This window comes from Cebus imitator, unplaced genomic scaffold, assembly GCF_001604975.1.
Source record: "Cebus imitator isolate Cc_AM_T3 unplaced genomic scaffold, Cebus_imitator-1.0 Scaffold394, whole genome shotgun sequence".
Taxonomy (NCBI): domain Eukaryota; kingdom Metazoa; phylum Chordata; class Mammalia; order Primates; family Cebidae; genus Cebus; species Cebus imitator.
The window spans coordinates 87,063-95,149 of NW_016107709.1; the positions used below are offsets into that span (position 1 = coordinate 87,063).

The 8,087-nt window shown below is 39.1% G+C and overlaps 1 pseudogene across 1 annotated transcript; it reads left to right on the forward strand.

Moving 5' to 3' along the window:
• The first annotated feature begins 6,135 nt into the window (after positions 1-6,135).
• LOC108289183 lies at positions 6,136-7,511 on the forward strand (annotated as a pseudogene). The gene has a single exon (XR_001819041.2). The product of XR_001819041.2 is annotated as a 28S ribosomal protein S9, mitochondrial-like (transcript).
• The last annotated feature ends 576 nt before the right edge of the window (positions 7,512-8,087 follow it).

Consider the following 8,087-nt stretch of genomic DNA (forward strand, 5'->3'; position numbering starts at 1 on the left):
AAAAAAATGGTGAAATGGGGAGTGCTGCCTGCTAGAAATCACAAGACCATGCTAGTTTCAAGTCAATGTATCTTTCATTGAGGTAGGTAGAATGGGCAAAGGTTACTTTCAATGATAAAAATAACTGAGTAGGTAGATCAGATAGATACTTTGTGAAGGCCATTAAACCTGCCCAGTGAAACATCACACAACCCCAAATAAAGGAAGAAAAGTGGCTAAGCCAGAACTCAGGACTCAGCCAGAGGCAAGGAGGAGTCACATGAATTCCTGAGTGGGTATGTAAGTGTGTGCATTAATTAGCCTTACACTCAAAAGAGCTTGAAGAGTAGGAGAGGTTTTAAGCCTCGTTTTGAAGAACTTAGTGAAAATACATGTCTCCTAATTTTAAATGCATATTCAAGAAGAGGACAAATTAGAAACACTTTGGAAAATTGTTCCCCCTCTATGATGACCTGTGAATTTGAATCTTGGCCACCTTCATAAGCTAACAACGTCCACAAGCAATTGCTTTACTTCATTGCCAAGGTAACATCTGGAAATCTCTGTTCTGTCTTCTGAACAACAGGAGCAACCCAAGAATCTAATTTGGTGCCTCATAAATGATTGTGTTCCATCTCTTGACATTTATTTTTAAATTCTACAAAAACACCAGCTCACAGGATGTTGCTTTTTTTCCTTCAGTATTTCTGCTGTTTCCCAGCTGTTTGAAACACTTTGTGGCTTTGACTTCTTCAAACTACCTCCTGTGATGAAGATTACCTTAATTGCTTGTTTGTAGAATATTCAGTTAGAGACAGAATACACTATACAATTATTAATAGGTAAAGGCTGACATTTTACATTCCTTGTGATTCTGTTAGCAGTTTCTTATAGCTACTTTTTGGCTTTTTTTTTTCTTTGCCTCAAAGACAGAATGTCCCTTGAAGTTTTGTAATCACAAGGCTATCATGGTTAGAGAAAGGCTTTTTTTTCCTTTCAAACAATTTTCAACAACCTTTCATTGAGCATCTATTATGTGCCAGACACTTGTCTGAGGTGTAGGGAGTATCTATGCAAACATATCAGATTAGACTTTGCCCCCTTCTTGCCTACATTCTAATGGAGGAAGCAGAAAACAAGCATGCAAATGCATCAGCCTGTGAGATAATTTAATATAATGACAATGCTCCAAAGAAAATGAAGCAGAAACCATAAGCAACCGATAGTTTTTTTGTGTGTTTGTTTTTTCTCCCCAGAGCCATTATATGCACATATAAAAAGTGCAAATATATATTCTGTTTTCCCCTTTCTTATGCAAAAATTTTGACATACTGTACTATACATCCATTTTGACTGCCATCTCTTTTCTGCTTAGCCATGTATCTTAGAAATCCTTCCTTTTCAGTACTTAATGAACTTCATTCTTATATGGCTATAACATATAGTATTGTGCAGGGGTACATAGTGTATTTCACCAGACTTATCTGACATATATTTACGTCATTTCTAGTCTTTCGCTGTCTCAATCAATGCTGTAAGGAATATCCTTTTGCATACATCATTTTGCACATGCAAAGGTGTAACTGCCAGATAGCTTCTTAGAGATAAAATTGTTGGGTCAAAAGTATGTATGTTTGTAATTTTTAAGTGGATGCATTTTAGGTTATAACTTTTATGAACAGGTAATATGGGCACATAGTAAATCTTAGAAAATTGGGTGCTCCTCACTTCTCTTTTCTGTCAGCATGAAATTCTTTTCTCCAAAGAAAACAAATGTCACTTATTTCTTGCTTTTCTTTTCTTGTATATCATTCCAGACTCTCTGTCTCTCACTACACACACACACACACGCACACACACACGCACACACGCACGCACAAATACACATGCACACACATACATGCACATACCCGCACGCACGCTCACGCGCACACACACGCAATGCATGCATAGACCTTATTGTCTCGTCATTACATTTCAGCCATATAACATCATTGCTCTGGATATCATTAATAAAAGTGCTGGTTCTATTGGCTTCCCCATGCCTTTCACGTTAGGAAGGGCAACACTGGGTATGAAGTTCTATACTGTCCTCGGCCACAATTTTTTGAACCTGTTCCATAGGTCCTTGCTTCCTTTTGTCCTTGGTGCTTGTCAATTATTCTGACATTTTCCTTAATCATCATGCTGGAAACTGTGTGTGCGTGTGCATGTGTGTATACAGTTGGATTTTCTATTGCTGGTGTCCTTGAATTCTTCTTTAGCAAATAGCTTACTCTCAACTTTAGGTGAAGTATATTTTTCAGTAATCCCCTGGAAAATAGGTTTATGGAAGGTAAACTTTTTGAGACCTTGAGTGTCTGAAAATGTTTTTGTTCCATCTTCTCACATAATAGACTTCCTGACTGGGTATAGAATTTTAAGATAGAAAATAAATTTCTTCAGCATTTTGAAGATATTCTTCAATTATCTTTGAGCTCCCAGTGTTGCTCTTGAATAACCTGAACAATTCTGATTACAAATTCTTTGTAAGGGACTTTCTCTTTCTTCTCTGGGACTCTTAAGATCTTGGTGCTCCTGATGTTTTATATTTTACAATGATACAGTTTACTGTTGATTTATTTTTATACTTTGTGCTGGGCACTAAGGGCACCCTATTAACCTAAAAACATGTTTCTCAGGTCCTGGTAATTTTCTCAAATTATTTCATTGACTATTTCCTCCCTCTACTTCAATTCTGTCTTCCTAGACTTCCTATCATTTAGATTTGCAACTTTTGGGATATTGGTCCTCCAATTTTGTTAATTCATTACTCTTATTTTCCATCTTTAACTTTTTACTTAAGTTCTGCAAGGTTTTCTCAGTTTTACCTTCAAAGCTTTCCAGTGATATTTTTCTCCTCTGGTCTTGTGTTTGATTTCAGAAGCTTTTATTAAATGTCTGAATGTTTCTTTTTTTATACCATTCTGGTTTTGCTTCATAGAAGCAATATATTGTTTTATCTCACGATGTGTATATACATCCAAGTTTCTTTCTCTTTAATTATATGAAGACTGCGGATTAAAAGATCTGTTAATGTGTTGCCACATCAGGGCTGCCAGGAAATTCCAGGGTCAGAAGCCTAATAGGAGTGATCTCCCATAAGCCAAGCCAGCCACAGAATGACCCCAAATCAGCTTGTCAGCTCCTTGTCTCCACCGTATGCTGCTGCCTGCAAGCGGACAAGGCCACTCTCTCTTTGCCCTCCCTCCCCATGGAGGTATAAAGCATGAGGCAACACAGCACTATTCATCGAAAAGAAAGCTGAACTGGGGGATTGTGATGGGAGGCTAAAGACTAGAAGGCTTGGAAATGTGATTGATCACTAAGATTTTAATAACTAGATTAAAAAATTACTAGTCTTGATTAAGTTCGCTGAACTAGAATAGAGCAAACTGTCTTCTCTAGATGAGTTTGAAGTTCAAAGCCGAGAAAATATGGGCAATCATGAAAACAAAAGCAGTCTCAAGTTTATATGTATATGAAGAGTGATCCTCTAGTTACACCTGTTTTTTTTTTTTATATTATCTGTCTATTTTTACAGGTGCTTGAGTGGTAGTCAAATCTCCATACACCTATCATGGAGCAGAGGTGCTGTGAGAGATTCCTAACTCCTGAACAACTGTGAAGAAAGATAGATATCTCACCACCAAATGTTCTTGTTTTCCCCACAAGTGGTAGCTTTGCCAGAGAATACATATTTCATCTAGATAGCATTATGTGATTAATTCCCCCTAAAGGTATGTAAACAGCTGCAACACATGCCATTTCTCACCTGAGGTTGTTGGTATGGGGTGCGTGATCCTCTGTGTATTCATTCCCTCCGCCACGGCATCTTAGAGTGGGGAGTCACAGGAAAGAAGCCATCTGGATTTCTGAGTCATTATTTAAAGGAAACTTCATCTCGAACTGAGACATGAGCAAAAGACAAACTTCTGAAATTATACTAAGCCACTGAGATGCGAGGTTCTTTTGTGTAATGGTCTACCCTTATGAACACACACAGACACATTTTGTTGGCTTATTTGCGTAGCTGAAGCTACTAGGGAAGCACTTTGTGTTACTGAGCTTGCTGCTAGTGACAAGGTTGCCAATATTCTTACATTTGGTGCACGTTACAATTTGGGGATGTTTATAACACAGCAACTACGGTAGGGCTATATCCCGTTGTTAAAAACAAAAACTCACAATGTATGAAGGTCCAGACTCACACCAACAGATAAAGCAGATAACTATCCCTACAGCACAAGAGGATTATTCACTTCACTGAATCATCCATCTTAGCATGAAAAAAAAAGTATCAGGCTTTCTTAGGAAATGTGACTTAATAAGATGGGCATTACATTTATGCAAAGGCCCCTCAGCTTCTGCTTTTCAGAGACTGTTCAGTTTACTTGGAATGTAGTGCACCTGGGAAAAGTCATTACAGGGATCCAGGCAGGGCCCTTCTTGCTCTCTTATGCATTCCTTCTGAGCACTTGTTTCATTGGCAGGCAGTACTCCTGAATACACCTTGCGTGAGTGTAAACTGGGCAGGAATAGCGAGCATTCCCAGCCATCTGCAGCTCAGAATCTCCGTTTACCTCATGTGGGACTTTCAGCTCTCCATCCCCACTTCAGATTGTTGTTGGAAGCCCTTGGTGCATGTTACATCCTGATCTCCTAGACCTTCCAGAACATCACAGAATGTCCTCACTTCAGTTCCCTTCAGGAGTCACCCAGGACACACTCTGTTAACATTCCCATAGGCTTGCCCCACAGAAAGGCATGACCTCTTAGCTTTGGGGATGAGCAAGAAACGTCTCTCAGAACCATCCCACCTCTTCTTTCCACTGGTGGACATGCCTATCTTGGGAAAGGCTGACGATGTAAAAGGGATTTCTGAATTAGGGAAATGGGTCAGTAGACATTCCAACTTTCCCAAACCTTAGCAAAAAACCGAAGCATTTGTGGTAATGTTTGCATCTCGTGATATTTCTAGAAATCTACCTATTTAAAAAATGTATAATGGTAATAGATGATATTTTGAGCACTTACTGTGTGCTAAATATTCTTCTAATGCTTTGCAAGTATTAACTTATTGCCAACAAATGTTGACTATTTTCATCCATTCTTCTTATCCAGATGTAGATAAGTAGAATGAGATTTTACTCACCTGTCATTGTGATTCTTCTGTCCTGGTGGATCATCTCATTTCTGGTTTCCTGGCTCACAGGCCTTGCTCATCTGACCTCTGACTAAACCAGGTTTTGATAATTAATTGTAGTTGTTTTTATTCCCTATCTGTAGTCTCCTCCATGTTCTCTCCCACAATACTCCTGTTCCACATACGTTTTCCTTCAGTTGTCATGAAAGTATATACCACACACAAAACTTGATATTTGCAGAATGATTTTTAGTATCATGGACTTATATGCTTTCGGAAGTAGAAAAAGTGGAACCTCACAAAACTTTTTGCTTTTTGAAGATATGAACACTGACCCAGCGAGATGAAGTTACCTCCCTAAGATTGCATACTTGGTATGTTTAGCTGCTGCTAGACTTCAGAGAGGCTTCTTCCAGGTCCCCCCTTATCACTCCATGCTCCATAAAAGAGAAGAAGGCTTTCATCTTAAAGCTCATTTTAAAACATGAAGTGGGTAAAAAGAAAGTCAGTCTGTGTGTGTGTGTGTGTGTCTCCTTTTCTCTCCATTCATTCATCCTTCCATCATCTAAATTGCTTAGGTAAATTTTCTCAAAGTGCAGTTGGGCATAAATTTCCTTGGATCATACCAGTCATATTGCCAATTTATGTGGAGGTATCCAATGATCATGTGACTACCATGTTTACTTATAAATGTTATAAGTGATGAAAAATGCAGGAACAGGAAGAATTGCACATGCTGCTGTGTGTTTTATTATCCAATCACAGAGTTTTCTACATTTTTTCGTATTTATTTATCTTTTGAAGTGTTAGAAGTTTTAAGATGTGTGAAATAGTTGAACCATCTATAAGAACTCTAAAAATCCAAAGAAGAAAAGTCGATGAGGAAAATCAAATGGACTATTACACTAAAATAAGACTCACTATGGATGATGATAAGGATGGATTAAAAATAGAATAATGAGACAGCTAACATGGCGGCCCCCTGTATGTCCTACCGTGGAGCAGTTTCCTACTGGCTCCTTCTCTGGGGTAGGGCGTAGCCTCATCCGGAAGCAAGTCCTCTGGAAAACCGCGGCAGCTGAGTTGCAAATAAATGTCAGATCCCAGATATTAGGGCTAAGTCATACAGCAGTTGTAACAAGAAAGAAAAATGTTCCCGCCTTAAAACGTGAAACTTACACAGTGGATTTTATTAAAAAGCAGATCGAAGAGTTCAACATAGGAAAGAGACATTAACCAACGTGATGGGAGAAGATCCAGAAACTTTCACTCAAGAGGATATTGATAAAGCTATTGCTTACCTTTTCCCAAGTGGTTTGTTTGAGAAAGAAGCCAGGCCAGTAATGAAGCATGCTGAACTGATTTTTCCAAAACAAAGAGCAATCCAGTGGGGAGAAGATGGCCGTCCATTTCACCATCTCTTCTATACTGGCAAACAGTCAGACTATTCATTAATGCATGATATATATGGAATGCTACTCAATTTAGAAAAACATCAAAGTCAGTTGCAAGCCAAAGGTCTGCTTCCAGAAGAAACTAAAACCAGAGACCTGATTGGCAGCAGATGGCTGATTAAGGAGGAACTAGAAGAAATGTTAGTGGAAAAACTGTCAGATCAAGATTATATGCAGTTCATTCACCTGCTAGAAAAGTTATTGACATTGCAGTATGGTGCTGCTGAGGAAAATTTGTGCTAGAGGTTTCGAAGAAGCGTAATCATTCAATCAAAAAAACAGCTGATTGAACCTGTGCGGTATGATGAGCAAGGAATGGCCTTTAGCAAAAGCGAAGGTAAAAGAAAGACTGCAAGAGCAGAAGCAATTGTTTATGAACATGGAAGTGGAAGAATAAAAGTAAATGGAATTGATTACCTGCATTACTTCCCAATCATGCAGGACAGAGAACAGCTGATGTTCCCCTTCCACTTTGTTGACCGGTTTGGGAAACACGATGTGACCTGCACAGTCTCAGGGGGCGGGAGGTCGGCGCAGGCTGGAGCAGTACGATTGGCAATGGCAAAAGCCTTGTACAGCTTTCTCACTGAGGACGAAGTCGAGTGGATGAGACGAGCTGGACTGCTTACTACTGATCCACGTGTGAGAGAACGGATGAAGCCAGGCCAAGAGGGAGCCTGCAGAAAGTTTACCTGGAAGAAGCGCTAAGGGTTTATTCCCAGGAAAGAAGAAGAGCTGTACATACGTGCCAACACGTAGCAGACACACAGTGAATAATGGCTGACCAGCATGAGGGCAGTACTGTCAGAAATTTCTTTGAGTTGTGAGATGGATTTATTTTTAAATGCTACTTTGTAAAGGTGACCTTTACAAAATAAAAGGAAAAAAAAATAGAATAATGAGAAAAATAACCGGAAACATTAAGGAGAGTAAAATGTAGTGGATGATTGGGCAGCACATAAGTTTGGGAGCAGGGTGTTAGAAATTTGTTAAAACTGAGAGCTTGAGAATGGAAGATTAGGGGACAATCTCCAAATATATTAAATAATTTCCCTCAATGTTGACAAGATGGAAGCGTTCCTTTGGGATCACTGTCTGTGACAGCCACTGAATAACAAAATCATGGTGCATACACGTGAAGAAAATAACCTACAGAGTGAATGTTAAAGAGCACAGCTTAGCAATGACTTTCACATCACAGGATACCAAGATAAAGTCACCATCTGGAAATGGTCCAAGCTATTTTCAGGTATTTGGCCAGAAAAACAAATGCATCAATATTTTATTAATAACTATTGAGCTTTGCTTAATGCATGTGTTATGCAGCATATGGCGAAGTTATTATTAATTCCCATATAAACAAATGAAAACTCTAATAGGTGTTTGGCAGAGCCACTAACCTTTTAGGATCCCACATTCTGGGATCCTGACCCAGCGGGTAGTACCCTCAGTAAGAAAAGCAGGAAGAG